This window comes from Oncorhynchus mykiss, chromosome 27 (assembly GCF_013265735.2).
Source record: "Oncorhynchus mykiss isolate Arlee chromosome 27, USDA_OmykA_1.1, whole genome shotgun sequence".
Lineage (NCBI taxonomy): Eukaryota > Metazoa > Chordata > Actinopteri > Salmoniformes > Salmonidae > Oncorhynchus > Oncorhynchus mykiss.
The window spans coordinates 36,871,229-36,896,932 of record NC_048591.1 but is presented as its reverse complement, the minus strand read 5'-3'; positions in this window follow the sequence as shown (position 1 = coordinate 36,896,932).

Here is a 25,704-nt window from a genome sequence, read left to right as displayed (position 1 = left end):
TGTGGCTGACTGACATATGGAGGAGGGAGGCTGGCTGACATATGGAGGAGGGTGGCTGGCTGACATATGGAGGAGGCTGGCTGACATAAGGAGGAGGCTGGCTGACATACAGAGGAGGCTGGCTGACATATGGAGGAGGCTGGCTGACATATGGTGGAGGGTTGCTGGCTGACATATGGAGGAGGGTTGCTGGCTGACATATGGAGGAGTGTGGCTGGCTGGCTGACATATGGAGGATGGTGGCTGACTGACATATGGAGGAGGGAGGCTGGCTGACATATGGAGGAGGGTGGCTGGCTGACATATGGAGGAGGGTGGCTGGCTGACATATGGAGGAGGGTTGCTGGCTGACATATGGAGGAGTGTGGCTGGCTGGCTGACATATGGAGGATGGTGGCTGACTGACATATGGAGGAGGGAGGCTGGCTGACATATGGAGGAGGGTGGCTGGCTGACATATGGAGGAGGGTGGCTGGCTGACATATGGAGGAGGCTGGCTGACATATGGAGGAGGCTGGCTGACATAAGGAGGAGGCTGGCTGACATACAGAGGAGGCTGGCTGACATATGGAGGAGGCTGGCTGACATATGGTGGAGGGTTGCTGGCTGACATATGGAGGAGGGAGGCTGGCTGACACATGGAGGAGCGAGGCTGACTTATGGAGGAGGGAGGCTCACATACAGAGGGTGGCTGACATATGGACGAGGGTGACTGGCTGACATATGGACGAGGCAGACTGACATATGAAGGAGGGTGGGAGCTGTGTGTAGTAGTAGTGATTGACAAGGGCCCAGAGTCAGGCTATCAGGAAAAACTCCAAGAATGAAGAATTTTAGAGGCCAGAGTTTTACCTGCGCTTATCCTGAATTTGGCAATGCATCAAGAGGGTCTCCAGGCTTATACAGTATTGTTTCTTCTTCCCATTGGAAGGAGCTGTTCTAGAATGAAGGCCTACATTAATAGAAATGAGAGCAAAACATGTTCTCATTAATAATACAGTACACAGGTATGTGAATAAGAGACAGAGAGAGAGGTCAAGGAGTGAGAGTGAGGGGAGAGTCAGGGAGGGAGATAGTCAGGGGGAGAGAGTCAGAGAGGGGGAGAGAGAGTGAGGGGGAGAGTCAGGGAGAGAGAGAGAGAGAGAGAGAGAGAGAGAGAGAGAAGGGGGTGGAGAGAGGGGGAGAGTTAGGGAGAGAGAGAGAGAGAGAGAGAGAGAAGGGGGGGCGGAGAGAGGGGGAGAGTTAGGCAAGGAGAGAGAGAGAAGAAGGGGTGTCAGGGAGGGAGGGGCAGGGGAGAAACAGAGGAAGATGAGGAGCGAATAACAGATTTATAAAGGACCAAATGACAAGAGTGTGCAGCCATCTGTAAATAAATCACTGAGCTAAACTGTATCAAACTGTACATGGGAACAGGGGAGAGAACGGGAAATCTGGACGGAAGGAGTTTAAGTTCATTTCTATTTTTACAGGGATAGTACACATTAATCAACGTTTCAGTAAAAGCGCCAGTTTTAGTCCCTGGGCAGGATCTTAAAAACTATGACAATAACAATACAGACAAACAATGAGCAGTGAGACCATGCAGAGCAACATAGAACAAGGAACACGTATCACCCAGACAGAGAAACATAGAACAAGGAACACGTACCACCCAGACAGAGAAAACATAGAACAAGGAACATGTACCACCCAGACAGAGAACAAGGAACACTTATCACCCAGACAGAGAAACATAGAACAAGGAACATGTATCACCCAGACAGAGAAACATAGAACAAGGAACATGTATCACCCAGACAGAGAAACATAGAACAAGGAACATGTATCACCCAGACACAGAGAACAAGGAACATGTATCACCCAGACACAGAGAACAAGGAACACGTAGCACCCAGACACAGAGCACAAGGAACACGTAGCACCCAGACAGAAAAACACAGGAGAAGCAACACGTATCACCCAGACAGAAAAACACAGGAGAAGCAACACGTAGCACCCAGACAGAAAAACACAGGAGAAGCAACACGTAGCACCCAGACAGAGAAACACAGGAGCAGCAAGACGTAGCACCCAGACAGAGAAACACAGGAGAAGCAACACGTATCACCCAGACAGAAAAACACAGGAGAAGCAACACGTATCACCCAGACAGAAAAACACAGGAGAAGCAACACGTATCACCCAGACAGAAAAACACAGGAGAAGCAACATGTATCACCCAGACAGAAAAACACAGGAGAAGCAACACGTATCACCCAGACAGAAAAACACAGGAGAAGCAACACGTATCACCCAGACAGAAAAACACAGGAGAAGCAACACGTATCACCCAGACAGAAAAAGAGCACAAAAAGCAACAAAAACTAATTCCATAAAAGCAACAGAATGTTTCCACACCTGACCAGCTACAGACAACCCATATCATGGAAAACGGCACCTGACCAGCTACAGACAACCCATATCATGGAAAACGGCACCTGACCAGCTACAGACAACCCATATCATGGAAAACGGCACCTGACCAGCTACAGACAACCCATATCATGGAAAACGGCACCTGACCAGCTACAGACAACCCATATCATGGAAAACGGCACCTGACCAGCTACAGACAACCCATATCATGGAAAACGGCACCTGACCAGCTACAGACAACCCATATCATGGAAAACGGCACCTGACCAGCTACAGACAACCCATATCATGGAAAACGGCACCTGACCAGCTACAGACAACCCATATCATGGAAAACGGCACCTGACCAGCTACAGACAACCCATATCATGGAAAACGGCAATACACAGCTAGGGATTATGTTCACTGGTCTGACTGGCCTTTAGCCATGTCTTCATGCTTTTTGTGAAGGTGGTGCAGTTGTGTGTCTGATGCCAGTTTATTCCAGACATGGGAAGCTCTCACAGAGAAAGCAGTTTGACTGAAGGTGCTTTTCCTTAAGGGAACTACACAGTCACCTCTCATGGCAGACCTTGTGGATCTGCTGCCATGGGTTTTCTGTTTGACTAATAAAACACTGAGTGGAGGAGGAGCCAGGCCATTTAGGATCTTGAATACAAGACATGTTTTGGTGTATTGCATAAAATGTTCCCAACTCAGGAGCTCATGCTTTCTGAGGATGTAACAGTGATGATGGCTATTGGGCTTCCTATCAAGCACTTTGAGAGCTTGTTTATAGACAGACTGAATGGGTTTTAATGTTGTACAGCAAGCTTGGGCCCAAAGGGTAAATGGATAAAATGAGTAAATAGAGGGTTGGGGGTAATTAGATAGATAGATAGAGAGATAGATAGAGAGAGAGAGTGCGTGTGTGTGTCATCTCAGGTCTCTTAGCTGGAGCTGTCAATCATAATTGATTTATTGATTTAATTTATTGATAATTAGAAGTAGTTGGCTGCTCCAGCCAGATACAGCATTAGAAACATTAACAAGGCTGCTCCAGCATTACATACATTAACATGGCTGCTCCAGCATTACCTACATTAACATGGCTGCTCCAGCATTACATACATTAACATGGCTGCTCCAGCATTACATACATTAACATGGCTGCTCCAGCACTACATACATTAACATGGCTGCTCCAGCATTACATACATTAACATGGCTGCTCCAGCATTACATACATTAACATGGCTGCTCCAGCATTACATACATTAACATGGCGGCTCCAGCACTACATACATTAACATGGCTGCTCCAGCATTACATACATTAACATGGCTGCTCCAGCATTACATACATTAACATGGCTGCTCCAGCATTACATACATTAACATGGCTGCTCCAGCATTACATACATTAACATGGCTGCTCCAGCACTACATACATTAACATGGCTGCTCCAGCACTACATACATTAACATGTATTGGGGCGGCAGGTAGCCTAGTGGTTAGAGCATTGGGCCAGTAACCGAAAGCTGACAAGGTAAAAATATGTAATTCTGCCCCTGAACAGGCAGTTAACCCACTGTTCCTAGGCCATCATTGTAAATAAGAATTTGTTCTTAACTGACTTGTCTAGTTAAATAAAGGTTCAATAAATACATACATATCATGTTAGCTTGTAGTGACTTCCTCATTTCAGAGTGTATGCAGTGGTCATGTGTGTGATGTTCTCTAAGCACAGTTTCAGAAGCTGACTTCCAGGATTAGAAACAGAGATCCTTGGTCACGTCATAGCTGGTAACCATCACAGAAACGCTCCAGGGGTCCAGCTCTGTGGAAGAGGTCTCTCTCTCTGTGTGTGTAGTGCTATGGCAGTAGCATAGTAGCTACAGTTCCTGTTCTTTCTATCCCTCGACATAACAAGTATTGGATATTTCACCTCTCTCTTCTCCTCGCTTTGCTTTTCTGTCTGTCAGCTAATAAGCAACCAGTGCCTGTTACTGGCCTGACACTGTGTGTGAGTGTGTGTTTATGTGAGTTTGAGAGGAAAACAGTATTCAATCTGTGTTGAAGGCAAGACTACTTTTGGGAAAGACTGTCTGCTTAATCAACCACAACACAATGTCAAAGATATGGAGTAGAGAGAAAGAACGAGATGGAGTGAGTAAAACGAAGAGATAGAGAGAGAGAGAGGGAGAGAGGGGGAGAGGGAGAGAGGGAGAGAGAGAGGGAGAGAGAGAGAGAGAGAGAGGGAGAGAGAGGGAGTGAGTAAAACGAAGAGAGAGGGAGAGGGGGGATGGAGAGAGGGAGAGAGTAAAACGAAGAGAGAGAGAGAGGGAGATAGAGAGAGGGAGTGTGTAAAATGAAGAGAGAGAGAGAGGGAGAGGGGGGAGAGGGGGTGATGGAGAGAGGGAGAGAGTAAAATGAAGAGAGAGAGAGGGAGAGAGGGGGAGATGGAGAGAGGGAGAGAGGGAGTGAGTAAAAAGAAGAGAGAGAGAGGGAGAGAGGGGGAGAGGGAGAGAGTAAAACGAAGAGAGGGAGAGGGGGAGAGAGTAAAACGAAGAGAGAGAGAGGGAGAGTAAAACAAAGAGAGAGAGAGGGGGAGAGGGAGAGAGTAAAACGAAGAGGGGGAGAGGGAGAGAGTAAAACGAAGAGAGAGAGAGGGGGAGAGTAAAACGAAGAGAGGGAGAGGGGGAGAGGGAGAGAGTAAAATGAAGAGAGAGAGAGGGAGAGGGATAGAGAGAGTCAGTGTTGGGGAAACAAGAAGGAAGTACCTGCTGTGAGAGCAGCAGCCAGAGCCACATCACATACTGTGACACCAGGCTGGGAACGGAGACATGCCTGCCTGGCTGTGCTGTGCATCACACTGGTTCAAGGCCTGCTCCACCATTCAATTACTTCTAATAGGCCATTCTAGGTCCTGCTCTTCCTTGTGCACACTGGAGTAAATTGTAACACAAATTGACTCTCTTTAGTAAACACCTATGAAACACTACTCACATTGTTAGCAAGTGTGCAGTTATCTGTGTAGCTCAAGTCAATTATTTTCCTTCAGTTTCCACATGAATTTTTTTGTAGGCCTACCTATTTTGTGTTGCCGCTTCTCGGAGCTCTGCTCATACATGTCGGATCTCTAATACGACCCCTTTTGTCCCGCGTTCTGTCATTTTGTCAATTGAATATTTTCCAGAACGAGATCTCTCTGATCGTATACCGGTTTGATTGACAAAGGCCTGTGAATATTATGTAGGCCTAATGTTATGAGTGTTTCTAGATGTTTGTATAGCCTGCATTTTATAAAGGTTTCAACCAGTTAGTCAGTTTAATGGACCCCTGTTTGTTGAGATAATGGTTTTACCCAGTGGGTTTCTTAAGGTATTTCTACTTTGCCAGTGAGCTCTGAAGGGGAGAATGTTCATGTGTGGGTAAACTGTATTTTGTCCTCACGGTAGGCTACCCATGGCCTAATCCTGGTTTTGGATTATGTTCCGTTGGATTTAGCTTTCTTTGTAGAAATTAATTTTTGTTAATTGTTTGTTTGTTTTTGTAAGTCCTTTTTGACACTATTATTTAGGCAGTGTCTATGTTCAACCATCAGTATTATTTAGGCGGTGTCTATGTTCAACCATCAGTATTATTTAGGCGGTGTCTATGTTCAACCATCAGTATTATTTAGGCAGTGTCTATGTTCAACTGGCAGTATTATTTAGGCGGTGTCTATGTTCAACCATCAGTATTATTTAGGCAGTGTCTATGTTCAACCATCAGTATTATTTAGGCGGTGTCTATGTTCAACCATCAGTATTATTTAGGCGGTGTCTATGTTCAACCATCAGTATTATTTAGGCGGTGTCTATGTTCAACCATCAGTATTATTTAGGCGGTGTCTATGTTCAACCATCAGTATTATTTAGGCAGTGTCTATGTTCAACCATCAGTATTATTTAGGCGGTGTCTATGTTCAACCATCAGTATTATTTAGGCGGTGTCTATGTTCAACCATCAGTATTATTTAGGCGGTGTCTATGTTCAACCATCAGTATTATTTAGGCAGTGTCTATGTTCAACCATCAGTATTATTTAGGCAATGTCTATGTTCAACCATCAGTATTATTTAGGCGGTGTCTATGTTCAACCATCAGTATTATTTAGGCGGTGTCTATGTTCAACCATCAGTATTATTTAGGCAGTGTCTATGTTCAACCATCAGTATTATTTAGGCAGTGTCTATGTTCAAATGGCAGTATTATTTAGGTGGTGTCTATGTTCAACCATCAGTATTATTTAGGCGGTGTCTATGTTCAACCATCAGTATTATTTAGGCGGTGTCTATGTTCAACTGGCAGTATTATTTAGGCAGTGTCTATGTTCAACCATCAGTATTATTTAGGCGGTGTCTATGTTCAACTGGCAGTATTATTTAGGCGGTGTCTATGTTCAACCATCAGTATTATTTAGGCGGTGTCTATGTTCAACTGGCAGTATTATTTAGGCAGTGTCTATGTTCAACCATCAGTATTATTTAGGCGGTGTCTATGTTCAACTGGCAGTATTATTTAGGCGGTGTCTATGTTCAACCATTAGTATTATTTAGGCGGTGTCTATGTTCAACCATCACTATTATTTAGGCAGTGTCTATGTTCAACCATCAGTATTATTTAGGTGGTGTCTATGTTCAACCATCAGTATTATTTAGGCGGTGTCTATGTTCAACTGGCAGTATTATTTAGGCGGTGTCTATGTTCAACTGGCAGTATTATTTAGGCGGTGTCTATGTTCAACCATCACTATTATTTAGGCGGTGTCTATGTTCAACCATCAGTATTATTTAGGCAGTGTCTATGTTCAACCATCAGTATTATTTAGGCAGTGTCTATGTTCAACCATCAGTATTATTTAGGTGGTGTCTATGTTCAACCCTCAGTATTATTTAGGCGGTGTCTATGTTCAACCGGCAGTATTATTTAGGCGGTGTCTATGTTCAACCATCAGTATTATTTAGGCAGTGTCTATGTTCAACCATCAGTATTATTTAGGCAGTGTCTATGTTCAACCATCAGTATTATTTAGGCGGTGTCTATGTTCAACTGGCAGTATTATTTAGGCGGTGTCTATGTTCAACTGGCAGTATTATTTAGGCAGTGTCTATGTTCAACCATCAGTATTATTTAGGCAGTGTCTATGTTCAACCATCAGTATTATTTAGGCAGTGTCTATGTTCAACCATCAGTATTATTTAGGCGGTGTCTATGTTCAACTGGCAGTATTATTTAGGCAGTGTCTATGTTCAACCATCAGTATTATTTAGGCAGTGTCTATGTTCAACCATCAGTATTATTTAGGCGGTGTCTATGTTCAACCATCAGTATTATTTAGGCGGTGTCTATGTTCAACCATCAGTATTATTTAGGCGGTGTCTATGTTCAACTGGCAGTATTATTTAGGCGGTGTCTATGTTCAACCATCAGTATTATTTAGGCGGTGTCTATGTTCAACCAGCAGTATTATTTAGGCGGTGTCTATGTTCAACTGGCAGTATTATTTATGCGGTGTCTATGTTCAACTGGCAGTATTATTTAGGCGGTGTCTATGTTCAACCATCAGCATTATTTAGGCGGTGTCTATGTTCAACCAGCAGTATTATTTAGGCGGTGTCTATGTTCAACTGGCAGTATTATTTAGGCGGTGTCTATGTTCAACTGGCAGTATTATTTAGGCGGTGTCTATGTTCAACTGGCAGTATTATTTAGGCGGTGTCTATGTTCAACCGGCAGTATTATTTAGGCGGTGTCTATGTTCAACTGGCAGTATTATTTAGGCGGTGTCTATGTTCAACCATCAGTATTATTTAGGCAGTGTCTATGTTCAACCATTAGTATTATTTAGGCAGTGTCTATGTTCAACCATCAGTATTTTTCAGGCGGTGTCTATGTTCAACTGGCAGTATTATTTAGGCGGTGTCTATGTTCAACCATCAGTATTATTTAGGCGGTGTCTATGTTCAACTGGCAGTATTATTTAGGCGGTGTCCATGTTCAACTGACAGTATTATTTAGGCGGTGTCTATGTTCAACCAGCAGTATTATTTAGGCAGTGTCTTTGTTCAACTGGCAGTATTATTTAGGCAGTGTCTATGTTCAACCATCAGTATTATTTAGGCGGTGTCTATGTTCAACTGGCAGTATTATTTAGGCGGTGTCTATGTTCAACTGGCAGTATTATTTAGGCGGTGTCTATGTTCAACTGGCAGTATTATTTAGGCGGTGTCTATGTTCAACCGACAGTATTATTTAGGCGGTGTCTATGTTCAACCGGCAGTATTATTTAGGCGGTGTCTATGTTCAACCATCAGTATTATTTAGGCAGTGTCTATGTTCAACCATCAGTATTATTTAGGCAGTGTCTATGTTCAACCATCAGTATTATTTAGGCAGTGTCTATGTTCAACTGGCATTATTATTTAGGCGGTGTCTATGTTCAACTGACAGTATTATTTAGGCGGTGTCTATGTTCAACCGGCAGTATTATTTAGGCGGTGTCTTTGTTCAACTGGCAGTATTATTTAGGCAGTGTCTATGTTCAACCATCAGTATTATTTAGGTGATGTCTATGTTCAACTGGCAGTATTATTTAGGCGGTGTCTATGTTCAACTGGCAGTATTATTTAGGCGGTGTCTATGTTCAACCGGCAGTATTATTTAGGCGGTGTCTATGTTCAACTGGCAGTATTATTTAGGCGGTGTCTATGTTCAACTGGCAGTATTATTTAGGTGGTGTCTATGTTCATTTGGCAGTATTATTTAGGCAGTGTCTATGTTCAAATGGCAGTATTATTTAGGCGGTGTCTATGTTCAACTGGCAGTATTATTTAGGCGGTGTCTATGTTCAACTGGCAGTATTATTTAGGCAGTGTCTATGTTCAAATGGCAGTATTATTTAGGCGGTGTCTTTGTTCAACCGGCAGTATTATTTAGGCGGTGTCTATGTTCAACTGGCAGTATTATTTAGGCGGTGTCTATGTTCAACTGGCAGTATTATTTAGGTGGTGTCTATGTTCAACTGGCAGTATTATTTAGGCAGTGTCTATGTTCAAATGGCAGTATTATTTAGGCGGTGTCTATGTTCAACTGGCAGTATTATTTAGGCGGTGTCTATGTTCAACTGGCCAAAAATTTATAGCAGACGATAGCCCACACACACATTCTCTCTGTGTCAGCCCGCCCTGCAGCGCCTGTGTCCTCAGTGGAAATGGAGCTAGTGACGAGGCCCTCTCTCTTTGTCAGACCACAGGTCTGCCAGGACACCAGATGTGACACAAACACACACACAAACAGCGACTCACAAAATCACACACACACACACACACACAAACATACTCTCTCACATCACACTCTGCAGGACCTTTGACCTCTCTTCCTCTCTTCCTCTGCCCCAATCTCTCTCTCTTCCCCAATCCCATTCTCTCGCCCTTCCTCTGCCCCAATCCCATTCTCTCTCTTCCTGCCCTCAATCCCCTTCTCGCTCTCTTCCTGCCCTCAATCCCCTTCTCTCTCTCTTCCTCTCTTTGTCTGCCCCCAATCCCATTCTCTCTCTTCCCCTAATCCCAGTCTCTCTCTTCCCCAATCCCATTCTCTCTCTTCCCCAATCCCATTCTCTCTTTGTCTGCCCCCAATCCCATTCTCTCTCTTCCCCCAATCCCATTCTCTCTCTCTTCCCCAATCCCATTCTCTCTTCCTCTGCCCCCAATCCCATTCTCTCTCTCTTCCTGCCCCCAATCCCATTCTCTCTCTCTTCCTGCCCCCAATCCCATTCTCTCTCTCTTCCTCTCTTTGTCTGCCCCCAATCCCATTCTCTCTTCCCCAATCCCATTCTCTCTCTCTTCCTGCCCCCAATCCCATTCTCTCTCTCTTCCTGCCCCCAATCCCATTCTCTCTCTCTTCCTCTCTTTGTCTGCCCCCAATCCCATTCTCTCTCTTCCCCTAATCCCAGTCTCTCTCTTCCCCAATCCCATTCTCTCTCTTCCCCAATCCCATTCTCTCTTTGTCTGCCCCCAATCCCATTCTCTCTCTTCCCCAATCCCATTCTCTCTCTCTTCCCCAATCCCATTCTCTCTCTCTTCCTGCCCTCAATCCCCTTCTCTCCCTCTTCCCCAATCCCATTCTCTCTTTGTCTGCCCCCAATCCCATTCTCTCTCTCTTCCCCCAACCCCATTCTCTCTCTCTTCCCCAATCCCATTCTCTCTTCCTCTGCCCCCAATCCCATTCTCTCTCTCTTCCTGCCCCCAATCCCATTCTCTCTCTCTTCCTGCCCCCAATCCCATTCTCTCTCTCTTCCTCTCTTTGTCTGCCCCCAATCCCATTCTCTCTTCCCCAATCCCATTCTCTCTCTCTTCCTGCCCCCAATCCCATTCTCTCTCTCTTCCTGCCCCCAATCCCATTCTCTCTCTCTTCCTCTCTTTGTCTGCCCCAATCCCATTCTCTCTTCCCCCAATCCCATTCTCTCTCTTCCCCAATCCCATTCTCTCTTCCTCTGCCCCAATCCCATTCTCTCTCTTCCCCCAATCCCATTCTCTCTCTCTTCCTGCCCTCAATCCCCTTCTCTCTCTCTTCCTCTCTCTCTCTACCCCAATCCCATTCTCTCTTTGTCTGCCCCAATCCCTTTCTCTCTCTTTCTCTCTTTGTCTACCCCAATCCCATTCTCTCTTCCCCCAATCCCATTCTCTCTCTTCCCCAATCCCATTCTCTCTTTGTCTGCCCCCAATCCCATTCTCTCTCTTTTTCCCCAATCCCATTCTCTCTCTCTTCCTCTCTCTCTCTTCCCCAATCCCATTCTCTCTTTGTCTGCCCCCAATCCCATTCTCTCTCTTTTTCCCAATCCCATTCTCTCTCTCTTCCTGCCCTCAATCCCCTTCTCTCTCTCTTTCTCTCTTTGTCTACCCCAATCCCATTCTCTCTTCCCCCAATCCCATTCTCGCTTTGTCTGCCCCCAATCCCATTCTCTCTCTTTTTCCCCAATCCCATTCTCTCTCTCTTCCTCTCTCTCTCTTCCCCAATCCCATTCTCTCTTTGTCTGCCCCAATCCCATTCTCTCTCTTTTTCCCCAATCCCATTCTCTCTCTCTTCCCCAATCCCATTCTCTCTTCCTCTGCCCCAATCCCATTCTCTCTCTTCCTGCCCTCAATCCCCTTCTCTCTCTCTTCCTGCCTTCAATCCCCTTCTCTCTCTCTTCCTCTCTCTCTCTTCCCCAATCCCATTCTCTCTTTGTCTGCCCCCAATCCCATTCTCTCCCTCTTCCTCTCTTTGTCTGCCCCCAATCCCATTCTCTCTCTTCCCCCAATCCCAGTCTCTCTCTTCCCCAATCCCATTCTCTCTCTTCCCCAATCCCATTCTCTCTCTTCCCCAATCCCATTCTCTCTTTGTCTGCCCCCAATCCCATTCTCTCTCTCTTCCCCCAATCCCATTCTCCCTCTCTTCCCCAATCCCATTCTCTCTCTTCCCCAATCCCATTCTCTCTTCCTCTGCCCCCAATCCCATTCTCTCTCTTCCCCCAATCCCATTCTCTCTCTCTTCCTGCCCTCAATCCCCTTCTCTCTCTTCCCCAATCCCATTCTCTCTTTGTCTGCCCCCAATCCCATTCTCTTTCTCTTCCCCAATCCCATTCCCTCTTCCTCTGCCCAAATCCCATTCTCTCTCTTCCCCCAATCCCATTCTCTCTCTCTTCCTGCCCCCAATCCCATTTTATCTCTCTTCCTGCACCCAATCCCATTCTCTCTCTCTTCCTCTCTTTGTCTGCCCCAATCCCATTCTCTCTTCCCCCAATCCCATTCTCTCTCTTCCCCCAATCCCATTCTCTCTTCCTCTCTTTGTCTTCCCCAAATCCCCTTCTCTCTCTCTTCCCCAATCCCATTCTATCTTTGTCTTCCCCCAATCCCATTCTCTCTCTCTTCCCCAATCCCATTCTCTCTTTGTCTTCCCCCAATCCCATTCTCTCTCTCTTCCTCTCTTTGTCTTCCTCAAATCCCTTTCTCTCTCTTCCCCAATCCCATTCTCTCGTTGTCCTCCCCCAATCCCATTCTCTCTCTCTTCCCGAATCCCATTCTCTCTTTGTCTTCCCCCAATCCCATTCTCTCTCTCTTCCCGAATCCCATTCTCTCTTTGTCTTTCCCGAATCCCATTCTCTCTTTGTCTTCCCCCAATCCCATTCTCACTCTTCCCCAATCCCATTCTCTCTTTGTCTTCCCCCAACCCCATTCTCTCTCCAATCCCATTCTCTCTTTGTCTTCCCCCAATCCCATTCTCTCTCTCTTCCCCAAATCCCATTCTCTCTTTGTCTTCCCCAAATCCCCGTCTCTCTCTCTTCCCCAATCCCATTCTCTCTGTCTGCCCCCAATCCCATTCTCTTCCTCTCTTTGTCTGCCCCAATCCCATTCTCTTCCTCTCTTTGTCTGCCCCAATCCCTTTCTCTCTTTCTGTCTCTCTTTCTCTGCCCTCTATCCATCTTTGTCTCAATCTGATTTATGAAGACCACAATGGAAATAATCCTCCATTTATTGTTTTTTTCCTCAAATTTATTTGATCCTTTATTTAACTAGGCAAGTCAGTTAAGAACAAATTCTTATTTACAATGACGGCCTACCCCGGCCACAACCTAACCCGGACGATGCTGGGCCAATTGTGCGTCGCCCTATGGGACTCCCAATCATGGCCTGTTGTGATACAACCTGGAATCGAGCCAGGGTTTGTAGTGACGCCTCTCGCACTGAGATGCGGTGGCTTAGACCGCTGCGCCACTCGGGGGCCCACAATGTGTATGTGCAGTATAATGTATGAGAGTAAAGGGTAGTGCTGTTGCGGTCATGAAATTTTGTCAGCCGGTGATTATCAAGAAAATCACTGTCGGTCTCATGGTAATTGACCATTAATTAACAAACACATTTAGCATCTACTGTCTTCAAAAAGACTATAAATAAATAATCCACAATAAATCCATTATTTATTTTAGACACGTTTAAAGAAACATGATATGAACAAAATGTAGTCTATTTCAGAAGAACAGAATAACATACTCTGAGTTGTCCTGATGTTAGGTCCTGATCTGGCTATGCCATATGGCTGTGGGCTACACTAGTTCATTTAGCAGACAAGATTTGCTTAGAATTCCGTTGCATTATTTAATATTATTTTATAGTATGAAGAATACAATTCAACATAGCTGAATGAAAGAGAAAGGATCATTTCTCCAAGCAATTTAAGGCAGTGCGCACATGCAGCTGTTAACAAAGAAACAGGTACTCCTTTAAGCTTAACTTAGAGTTATTTACAGTGCCTTGCGAAAGTATTCGGCCCCCTTGAACTTTGTGACCTTTTGCCACATTTCAGGCTTCAAACATAAAGATATAAAACTGTATTTTTTTGTGAAGAATCAACAACAAGTGGGACACAATCATGAAGTGGAACAACATTTATTGGATATTTCAAACTTTTTTAACAAATCAAAAACTGAAAAATTGGGCGTGCAAAATTATTCAGCCCCCTTAAGTTAATACTTTGTAGCGCCACCTTTTGCTGCAATTACAGCTGTAAGTCGCTTGGGGTATGTCTCTATCAGTTTTGCACATCGAGAGACTGAAATTTTTTCCCATTCCTCCTTGCAAAACAGCTCGAGCTCAGTGAGGTTGGATGGAGAGCATTTGTGAACAGCAGTTTTCAGTTCTTTCCACAGATTCTCGATTGGATTCAGGTCTGGACTTTGACTTGGCCATTCTAACACCTGGATATGTTTATTTTTGAACCATTCCATTGTAGATGTTGCTTTATGTTTTGGATCATTGTCTTGTTGGAAGACAAATCTCCGTCCCAGTCTCAGGTCTTTTGCAGACTCCATCAGGTTTTCTTCCAGAATGGTCCTGTATTTGGCTCCATCCATCCATCTTCCCATCAATTTTAACCATCTTCCCTGTCCCTGCTGAAGAAAAGCAGGCCCAAACCATGATGCTGCCACCACCATGTTTGACAGTGGGGATGGTGTGTTCAGCTGTGTTGCTTTTACGCCAAACATAACGTTTTGCATTGTTGCCAAAAAGTTCAATTTTGGTTTCATCTGACCAGAGCACCTTCTTCCACATGTTTGGTGTGTCTCCCAGGTGGCTTGTGGCAAACTTTAAACGACACTTTTTATGGATATCTTTAAGAAATGGCTTTCTTCTTGCCACTCTTCCATAAAGGCCAGATTTGTGCAATATATGACTGATTGTTGTCCTATGGACAGAGTCTCCCACCTCAGCTGTAGATCTCTGCAGTTCATCCAGAGTGATCATGGGCCTCTTGGCTGCATCTCTGATCAGTCTTCTCCTTGTATGAGCTGAAAGTTTAGAGGGACGGCCAGGTCTTGGTAGATTTGCAGTGGTCTGATACTCCTTCCATTTCAATATTATCGCTTGCACAGTGCTCCTTGGGATGTTTAAAGCTTGGGAAATCTTTTTGTATCCAAATCCGGCTTTAAACTTCTTCACAACAGTATCTCGGACCTGCCTGGTGTGTTCCTTGTTCTTCATGATGCTCTCTGCGCTTTTAACGGACCTCTGAGACTATCACAGTGCAGGTGCATTTATACGGAGACTTGATTACACACAGGTGGATTGTATTTATCATCATTAGTCATTTAGGTCAACATTGGATCATTCAGAGAACCTCACTGAACTTCTGGAGAGAGTTTGCTGCACTGAAAGTAAAGGGGCTGAATAATTTTGCACGCCCAATTTTTCAGTTTTTGATTTGTTAAAAAAGTTTTAAATATCCAATAAATGTCGTTCCACTTCATGATTGTGTCCCACTTGTTGTTGATTCTTCACAAAAAAATACAGTTTTATATCTTTATGTTTGAAGCCTGAAATGTGGCAAAAGGTCGCAAAGTTCAAGGGGGCCGAATACTTTCGCAAGGCACTGTATGCAACTTTAGTTGTGATATAAATGTTGGGCTATATGTTTAGATTTTTAATGGGACTAATGATGATTTGAAAAAAGTCACATGAAAGGCATGAGCTCTGCTTTGTTTCTTGCGCAGGCTGTACACACTTCATCAGTCTCTCATTCACAATTTGACAAGCACTTGGGCTGCATATAATAATGTTAACTCTCTTCTTCTTCTCATAGCTCTCCGTCATGTGATCGGGTCTTTCTCACAGGCTACAATTGAAGACAGACACGTCAGGGACGCAACTGAGCATATCCTTATCTAATTCAGAGGCGCATATTGAAGATATTGGAAGAACCATCCACATTTACTTTATCAGCCAACAAGACGAGTAGGCCTAATGAACAGCAAAAGCACTAGCCTAAGTCAATCTACTATCCCCCATATTACAAAAGTCAACCTATTCTATTCTGTGCGAGAAATAAATATTCCAAACATAGTCTGGGACAGTTGTGGGATGTGATAGATCCCAAATTAATTCAACCACTAGCATCAAAATAATTTTTTTGCAACAGATCAGAACATTTAGCTTAAAATGTTGATAAACTATTAGGCTAATTCTTCACATTATAAATCCAGCAATGTGCACATGGCAGTAGTCTATAAGCACAAATGTTCCATTAGGAGGTAAACAACATTATCAAAAGTGAATGCAAATGTGATTAGGCATGAAATGCTTTTATTATAGAGGTGCATTTTTATGGTGAAAATGATCTTCCCCAAACTGGAAACTCAAGCTCTGCTTATTTATGCCAGTTAGACTCTACACCCCTTGTAAAGCAGATTGATGTGCTTCATTTTAAGAAGTTATTTGAACACTTTAGTTGTGATACAAACCTTATCAAAACATATAGTCCTATGGGCTAGGCTACGTGAGGTGTGATACTAACCTTATTAAAACATATAGGCCTATGGGCTAGGCTACATGAGGTGTGATACTAACCTTATTAAAACATATAGTCCTATGGGCTAGGCTACATGAGGTGTGATACTAACCTTATTAAAACATATAGGCCTATGGGCTAGGCTACATGAGGTGTGATACTAACCTTATTAAAACATATAGTCCTATGGGCTAGGCTACATGAGGAGTGATACTAACCTTATTAAAACATATAGGCCTATGGGCTAGGCTACATGAGGTGTGATACTAACCTTATTAAAACATATAGGCCTATGGGCTAGGCTACATGAGGTGTGATACTAACCTTATTAAAACATATAGTCCTATGGGCTAGGCTACATGAGGTGTGATACTAACCTTATTAAAACATATAGTCCTATGGGCTAGGCTACATGAGGTGTGATACTAACCTTATTAAAACATATAGGCCTATGGGCTAGGCTACATGAGGTGTGATACTAACCTTATTAAAACATATAGGCCTATGGGCTAGGCTACATGAGGTGTGATACTAACCTTATTAAAACATATAGTCCTATGGGCTAGGCTACATGAGGTGTGATACTAACCTTATTAAAACATATAGTCCTATGGGCTAGGCTACGTGAGGTGTGATACTAACCTTATTAAAACATATAGTCCTATGGGCTAGGCTACATGAGGTGTGATACTAACCTTATTAAAACATATAGGCCTATGGGCTAGGCTACATGAGGTGTGATACTAACCTTATTAAAACATATAGTCCTATGGGCTAGGCTACATGAGGTGTGATACTAACCTTATTAAAACATATAGTCCTATGGGCTAGGCTACATGAGGTGTGATACTAACCTTATTAAAACATATAGTCCTATGGGCTAGGCTACATGAGGTGTGATACTAACCTTATTAAAACATATAGGCCTATGGGCTAGGCTACGTGAGGTGTGTGACTATGATTTGAAAAAGTCGCAAAAAAATGCATGCGTTTCTTGCCTTACAAGCAAGCTGGGCATCATTCACAAGTGATAATATATCATTCACAAGTGATAGGCTAATATTGTCACCCATCAGACTGTTATTGATTGAATCTTGTCTTTACATATACTAAATGTGTGGAATTAGTTTTGATTTAGAATGGACGATAATCGTGCACCTGTTGGAATAGGGGCGAAACAATACATGTAATCTATGCACTTAAAAAACAAATGGAGGATGCTATTCCCTTGGTTAATTTTCATGCCAGCCAGGTAGGCTATAGTCCGGTTATAAAGAGAAGCAATGTACTTAATATTAAGAAAGTTGATAAATAAACAACCTAGCCTATAGAAAGCTGATGTGATCCTCCTCTTTTTAGTAGAGTCCATCACTGTTTTCTCTCACAATTTCATAGCCTACAGAAATGTTGCGCAACATGAGCTCAAATTAAGTGTTTGATTAGAATTTCGATCACATTTCCATTGATGTCAGAGTGATTAGAGGTACAATAGAGTGTTGAGTACCAGGCAGTTAGCAAGATTGGTAGACTACTAATGACCAGCAGCAGCATCAGAGCTTGGAGAAGCCTAATTACCGTGACTAAAAGGTAATGTGGAATTTAACTGCCATCATGACCACCGGTGTGGCATTAATACGGTCACCGTAACAGCCCTAGTCAAGGGTCTCTGAGGAGGATGATCTGCTTCTACAGTACACACTCACACTATCCCTCCATCTATGTATCCATCCCCTAAGTGACAAGGCACAGTGTGTGTGTGTGTCGGAGTCAAATCAAATTGTATTGATCACATACACATGTTTAGCAGATGTTATTGTGGGTGTAGCGAAATGCTTGTGCTTCTAGTTCTGACATTGCAGTAATATCTAACAAGTAATCTAACAATTTCACAACATATACCCAATACACACAAATCTAAGTATAGAATGTAATTAAGAATGTATAAATATATGGATAAGCAATGTCAGAGCAGCATAGACTAAGATACAGTAGAATAGTATAGAATACAGTATATACAAATGAGATGAGTAATGCAGGATATGTTAACATTATTAAAGTGGCATTATTATAGTGACTAGTGTTCCATTTATTAAAGTAGTCAATGATTTCAAGTCTGTATGTAGGCAGCAGCCTCTCTGAGTTAGTGATGGCTGTTTAACAGTCTGATGGCCTTCAGATAGAAGCTGTTTTTCAGTCTCTTGGTCCCATTTTTGATGCACCTGTACTGACCTCGCCTTCTGGATAATAGCAGGGTAAACAGGCAGTGGATTGGGTGGTTGTTGTCCTTGATGATCTTTTTAGCCTTCCTGTGACATCGGGTGGTGTAGGTGTCCTGGAGGGCTGGTAGTTTCCCCCCGGTGAGTGTATGTGTGTTCAGAAGGCTAGATGGCTGCCTGCTGACTGAAGAACAGGAATTAGAGGATGATATCAGACCACTCTGTTTATCCTGTGCTGAAATACTTCTAAAGCAGATACACACACACAGAGATGAGGGAGTGGTTCTCCACCTTTCTCACCACCCCCCTTGCTTAATTTGGGTCAGTCACAGTGGTCACGTCTACTCCCTCTCTCCAGCGCTCGTAACTGGTTTACGAACCACTGGTCCTCACTACCATCATTACGCACACCGGGCACTATCGTTATGCGCACCGGGCACTATCGTTACGCGCACCGGGCACTATCGTTACGCGCACCTGCGCACCGGGCACTATCGTTACGCGCACCGGGCACTATCGTTACGCGCACCGGGCACTATCGTTACGCGCACCTGCACACTATCGTTACGCGCACCTGCGCACCGGGCACTATCGTTACGCGCACCTGGCACTATCGTTACGCTCACCGGGCACTATCGTTACGCGCACCCTGCACTATCGTTACGCGCACCGGGCACTATCGTTACGCGCACCGGCACTATCGTTACGCGCACCTGGCACTATCGTTACGCTCACCGGGCACTATCGTTACGCGCACCTACGCCTCATTATGAGACACACCTGGACTCCATCACTTCACTGATTACCTTGCCTATATCTGTCACTCCCCTAGTTTCATTCCCCAGGCAGTATTGGTTGTGTTTCATGTCTAGACTCGACTCTTGGTTTGTATCGGTCCTTGTTTTATTGTATTATTAAACTCACCAGCTACTTCTCGACTCCCGGCGTCTTCATTACAGGTCAGGTATTCTGCCACTGTGTACTCTCTGTTTAGGGTCAAATAGCATTCTAGTTTGCTCTTTAAAAAAATTATATGTTTTATTCTTTCCAATGTGTCATAATTATTTTTGTTTTCTCATGATTTGGTTGGGTCTAATTGTGTTGCTGTCCTGGGGCTCTGTAGGGTGTGTTTGTGAACAGAGCCCCAGGACCAGCTTGCTCAGGGGACTCTTCTCCAGGTTAATCTCTCTGTAGGTGATGGCTTTGTTATGGAAGGTTTGGGCATTGATTCCTTTCAGGTTGTAGAATTGAAGGACTCTTTTCTGGATTTTGATAAGTAGCTCTGCATGCAATAGTGTTATGTTGTACAGAGGGTATATTTTTGCAGGGTCTCAATTTGGTGTTAAAAAAATAAATAATAATAATCTAAGATCTTGGTTGGTGAGTGAACCCCAGACCTCACAACCATAGCTGGCAATGGGTTCTATAACTGATTATGAGTATTTTTAGTCTAATCCTAATTGGGAGGTCACATTTTGTTCCTTTTGATTGCATAGAAGGTCCTTGTCTCTCAGATCGTTCACAACTTTCTGATGTTTGGGCCGAGGTATGTATAGTTTTTTGTGCGCTTTAGGGCAACAGTGTCTAGATGGTATTTGTGGTCCGGATAACTAGACCTTTTTTTAAACACTATTTTTGTCTTTTACTAAGATTCACTGTCAGGACACAGTTCTGACACTCCCATGCAGAATATTTAGTTGCTGCTGTAGGTCCTCCTTGGTTGGTAACAGAAGCACCAGATCATCAGAAAAGGGTAGACATTTGACTTCAGATTCTAGTAGGGTGAGGCCGGGTACTGCAGACTGTTCTAGTTGTCACGCCCTGACCATAGTTTACTTTGTATTTTCTATGTTTTGATTGGTCAGGGTGTGATCTGAGTGGGTATTCTATGTTTCATGTCTTGTTTGTCTATTTCTATGTTCAGCCTGATATGGTTCTCAGTCAGAGGCAGGTGTTCGTCATTGTCTCTGATTGGGAACCATATTTAGGTAGCCTGGGTTTCACTGTGTGTTTGTGGGTGATTGTTCCTGTCTATGTGTTTTTCACCAGATAGGCTGTTTTAGGTTTTCGTTACGTTCATCACGTTCTTTATTTTGTGGTGTTTGCATTGATTCGTGTTTTACGTTTGTTCATTAAAACATGGATCGCAATCTACACGCTGCATTTTGGTCCGACTCTCCTTCTCATACAGAAAACCGTTACAGAATCACCCACCACCAACGGACCAAGCAGCGTGTCAACAGGCAGCAACAGCAGCGTAAAGAGGAATGGACATGGGAGGACGTTTTAGATGGCAAGGGCTGTTACACTTGGGAGGAGATACTGGCTGGAAGAGATCGCCTCCCATGGGAACAGGTGGAGGCACTTAGGAGAGCAGAGGCAGCCGGAGAGAGGAGCCGGCGATATGAGGGAACACGGCTGGCAAGGAAGCCCGAGAGGCAGCCCCAAAAATTTCTTGGGGGGGGGCTAACAGGGAGTATGGCTACGCCAGGTAGGAGACCTGGGCAGACTCCCTGTGCTTACCGGGGGGCTAGAGAGACCGGACAGGCACCGTGTTATGCAGTGGTGCGCACGGTGTCTCCAGTGCGGGTGCATAGCCCGGTGCGGTATATTCCAGCTCCGCGTGTCGGCCGGGCTAGATTGAGCGTCGAGCCTAATGCCATGAAGCCGGCTCTACGCAGCTGGTCCCCAGTGCGTCTCCTTGGGCCGGCTTACATGGCACCAGCCTTGCGCTCGGTGTCTCCGGTTCGCCTGCATAGCCCAGTGCGGGCTATTCCACCTCGCCGCACTGGCAGGGCGACCGTGAGCATTCAACCAGGTAAGGTTGGGCAGGCTCGGTGCTCAAGAGCTCCAGTGCGCCTGCACGGTCCGGTTTTTCCAGTACCACCTCCACACCCCAGCCCTCCGGTAGTAGCTCCCCGCACCAGGCTTCCTGTGCGTGTCCTCGGCCCAGTACCACCAGTGCCAGCACCACGCATCAGGCCTACAGTGCGCCTCGCCTGTCCAGCGCTGTCGGAGCCCTCCTCCTCTCCAGCGCTGTCGGAGTCTCCCGCCTGTTTAGCGCTTTTAGAGCCTTCCTTCTCTACAGCGCTGCCGGAGTCTCCCGTCTGTTCAGAGCTGCCAGTTAGCATAGAGCTGCCAGTTAGCATAGAGCTGCCAGTTAGCATAGAGCTGCCAGTCTGCAAGGAGCTGCCAGTCTGCATAGAGCTGCCAGTCTGTAAGGAGCTGCCAGTCTGCAAGGAGCCGCCAGAGCTGCCTGTCTGCAGGATGCCGCCAAAGCTGCCAGTCTGCAAGGAGCCGCCAGAGCTGCCAGTCTGCAAGGAGCCGCCAGAGCTGCCAGTTAGCATGGAGCCGCCAGGGCCGCCAGTCAGCATGGAGCAGCCAGGGCCGCCAGTCAGCATGGAGCAGCCAGGGCCGCCAGTCAGCATGGAGCAGCCAGGGCCGCCAGTCAGCATGGAGCAGCCAGTCAGCATGGAGCAGCCAGAGCAGCCAGTCAGCATGGAGCAGCCAGAGCTGCCAGTCAGCATGGAGCAGCCAGTCAGCATGGAGCAGCCAGAGCTGCCAGTCAGCATGGAGCAGCCAGTCAGCATGGAGCAGTCAGAGCTGCCAGTCATCATGGAGCAGCCAGTCAGCATGGAGCAGCCAGAGCAGCCAGTCTGTGTCGACCAGTCTCTTCCAGATCTGCCAGTCGACCAGACTCTTCCAGATCTGCCCGTCGTCCAGACTCTTCCAGATCTGCCCGTCGTCCAGACTCTTCCAGATCTGCCAGTCGACCAGACTCTTCCAGATCTGCCAGTCGACCAGACTCTTCCAGATCTGCCAGTCGACCAGACTCTTCCAGATCTGCCAGTCGTCCAGACTCTTCCAGATCTGCCAGTCGACCAGACTCTTCCAGATCTGCCAGTCGACCAGACTCTTCCAGATCTGCCAGTCGACCAGACTCTTCCAGATCTGCCAGTCGACCAGACTCTTCCAGATCTGCCAGTCGACCAGACTCTTCCAGATCTGCCAGTCGTCCACTCTTCCAGATCTGCCCGTCGTCCAGATTCTTCCAGATCTGCCCGTCGTCCAGACTCTTCCAGATCTGCCCGTCGTCCAGACTCTTCCAGATCTGCCAGTCGACCAGACTCTTCCAGATCTGCCAGTCGACCAGACTCTTCCAGATCTGCCCGTCGTCCAGACTCTTCCAGATCTGCCCGTCGTCCAGACTCTTCCAGATCTGCCCGTCGTCCAGACTCTTCCAGATCTGCCAGTCGACCAGACTCTTCCAGATCTGCCAGTCGACCAGACTCTTCCAGATCTGCCAGTCGTCCAGACTCTTCCAGATCTGCCAGTCGACCAGACTCTTCCAGATCTGCCAGTCGACCAGACTCTTCCAGATCTGCCAGTCGACCAGACTCTTCCAGATCTGCCAGTCGACCAGACTCTTCCAGATCTGCCAGTCGTCCAGACTCTTCCAGATCTGCCAGTCGTCCAGACTCTTCCAGATCTGCCAGTCGTCCAGACTCTCTCAGATCTGCCAGTCGTCCAGATTCTCCCAGATCTGCCAGTCGTCCAGATTCTCCCAGATCCGCCAGTCGACCAGATTCTCCCAGATCCGCCAGTCGACCAGATTCTCCCAGATCCGCCAGTCGACCAGATTCTCCCAGATCTGCTAGTCGACCAGGATCTGCTGAAACCGCCAGCCAGCCAGGTTCTGGTAGTTTCTACTACCTGCCTGGGCTTCTTCTCAGTGCTGAGCTTCTTCTCAGTGCTGAGCTTCCTCTCAGTGCTGAGCTACCCATCTGTCCCGAGTTACCTCTGTCCCGAGCTGTCCCTCTGTCCCATGTTATCATTGTGGTGGGTAACCTATTTAGGGACGTTTAGGAGGGGGATTAAAACTGTCATGGAGTGGGGTCCACGTCCAGCGCCAGAGCCGCCACCGCGGACAGATGCCCACCCAGACCCTCCCCTATAGGTTCAGGTTTTGCGGCCGGAGTCCGCACCTTGGGGGGGGGGTACTGTCACGCCCTGACCATAGTTTACTTTGTATTTTCTATGTTTTGATTGGTCAGGGTGTGATCTGAGTGGGTATTCTATGTTTCATGTCTTGTTTGTCTATTTCTATGTTCAGCCTGATATGGTTCTCAGTCAGAGGCAGGTGTTCGTCATTGTCTCTGATTGGGAACCATATTTAGGTAGCCTGGGTTTCACTGTGTGTTTGTGGGTGATTGTTCCTGTCTATGTGTTTTTCACCAGATAGGCTGTTTTAGGTTTTCGTTACGTTCATCACGTTCTTTATTTTGTGGTGTTTGCATTGATTCGTGTTTTACGTTTGTTCATTAAAACATGGATCGCAATCTACACGCTGCATTTTGGTCCGACTCTCCTTCTCATACAGAAAACCGTTACACTAGTGCCCTCACCAATTCGTTGATATATACATTGAGGGTGAGGCTTAAGCTGTATAGCAGACCCTCCAAATATAGTTGCAAGCTTTTTTAATTATTTTTTTATTTTTAAATCAATGAAACATGAGGAGACTTTGCTTTAGTTTGTCAAATGTTTTGAACCTTTATTTAACTAGGCAAGTCAGTTAAGAACAAATTCTTATTTTCAATGACTGCCTAGGAACAGTGGCCTGTTCACCTTGTCCGCCTCTTGGATTTGAACTTGCAACCTTCCGGTTACTAGTCCAACGCTCTAACCACTAGGCTACCCTGCCACACCAACTGAATTAGGGTGTGCAGGGTGACTGGTCTGCTGTACTGTAATTTAGTAAAGCCAACTTGACATTTGCTCAGTACATTGTTTTCACTGAAGCAATGTAGGTGTCTGCTGTTAATGATAATGCAAAGGATTCTCGCTCTCTCGGCACATAATCATTTAACACAACTGAAACCATTATTCTAAAAGACACCATTTGTCTGGATCCTTAAGTGTCCCCAGGCTGTCACAGAGCCCGTGGACTTGGGGGTATGACAGTCTGCTGTGTGTTTGTGGAATGTAATGTTCTCCTTCTCTCAAAATGCACCACACAGAACAGACATAACAGGAACAGGAAATAATTGGCATGGAAATAGCTTTCTCCTCAGCTAGACACACTGTCACATTGGCGGGAGAGAGGGCTGCTAGGTGGGTGCGTGAAAAGACAGGAGTACGCTTAACGTTGAACGTTACGAGGTGTGTGTGTACGAGAGGAAGAGGAAGCAGGAGTGGTGCTGAGGGGAAATCTGAGCCCAATCTCAACCTCACATTCTCAGATAAAAAGTTGCTCTCTAGAACTTAAAAGGCTTCTTTGACTGTCCCCATAGGATAACACTTGAAGAACCCTTTTTGCTTCCAGCTAGAACCCTTTGGGGTTCCATGTAAAACCCATTCCAGAGTTCTACATGGAACCAAAAAGAGTTCTTCTGAGGAAAGCCGAAGAATCCTTTTTTTCCCTAAGAGTGTCTCTTCAAATAAGAGTCTTTATCAGAATATTTATTTCTATGCATTCTGCTTCATACAGAACATAGCTGTTTTCTTCCTGTGCTACATAGCAGTTTTCTTCCTGTGCTACATAGCAGTTTTCTTCCTGTGCTACATAGCAGTTTTCTTCCTGTGCTACATAGCTGTTTTCTTCCTGTGCTACATAGCTGTTTTCTTCCTGTGCTACATAGCTGTTTTCTTCCTGTGCTACATAGCTGGACAGACATTGTTACAATATGTACTACAGTAGATCTTTAACATATTTACAGTAAACATTACACTCAAAATAATAGTCATTTCAAAAGTCATATCAACAGTGTTGTAACAATATTTTTGATTTTATCAGGTAAGTTGACTGAGTACACATTCTCATTTACAGCAACGACCTGGGGAATAGTTACAGGGGAGAGGAGGGGGATGAATGAGCCAATTGTAAACTGGGGATTAGAAAGTGATGGTTTGAGGGCCGGATTGGGCATTTAGCCAGGACACCAGGGTTAAAACCCCTACTCTTACAATAAGTACCATGGGATCTTTAATGACCTCAGAAAGTCAGGACACCAGGGTTAAAACCCCTACTCTTACAATAAGTACCATGGGATCTTTAATAACCTCAGAAAGTCAGGACACCAGGGTTAACACCCCTTCTCTTATGATAAGTACCATGGGATCCTTAATGACCTCAGAGAGTCAGGACACCAGGGTTAACACCCCTACTCTTACAATAAGTACCATGGGCTCTTTAATGACCTCAGAGAGTCAGGACACCAGGGTTAAAA